This window comes from Tupaia chinensis, unplaced genomic scaffold (genome assembly GCF_000334495.1).
Source record: "Tupaia chinensis unplaced genomic scaffold, TupChi_1.0 Scaffold149383_1, whole genome shotgun sequence".
NCBI classification, from domain to species: Eukaryota; Metazoa; Chordata; class Mammalia; order Scandentia; family Tupaiidae; genus Tupaia; species Tupaia belangeri.
This window is the reverse complement of record NW_006209227.1, coordinates 630,753-631,192: the sequence shown is the minus strand read 5'-3', so window position 1 is coordinate 631,192 and position 440 is coordinate 630,753. Positions and strand designations below refer to the sequence as shown.

Sequence of the window (440 nt, the reverse complement as noted above, 5' to 3'; positions counted from 1 at the left end):
AAATACTGGAAAAAAAAAAAAAAAAAAAAAAAAAAAAAAAAAAAGATTTTCTCATTAAGGATAAAAATAACGCATGCACTTTGTTCTAAGTCAAACACTCTAGAGATGTTTAAAGGACACCTGAACAATCCCCTCCCACCCCCTCTGTCTAGGCAGACCAAGGCACTTCCCTGGCTCGGGCAGCTTCAGCCACAGAACAGCAAGAGTCGGGAAAGCTGCCTAAACGGAGAAACAGTTAAATGTCTAGTACTGTTCTCAAATCAGAACTCTGAAAGATAAAATATAAATATACTACAAGGGGCGGGGGGTGTGCAGCAGGTGGCGTGGTGGTTAAGAGTGCTCGATTCCCACATGCCACGTGGTCGGCCGTGGTTTGAGTCCTGGACCTGGTGGTTTTTTTTTTTTTTTTTGGAGGGTTTTTGTTTTGGGGCAATGGCGTT

General features: G+C 42.7%; 1 protein-coding gene across 5 annotated transcripts in view; it reads right to left on the bottom strand.

The window, feature by feature from the left end:
* Positions 1-440, bottom strand: part of ARMC9 (armadillo repeat containing 9) — a 199,255-nt gene that overhangs the window by 147,293 nt on the left and 51,522 nt on the right. The window lies entirely within an intron of this gene.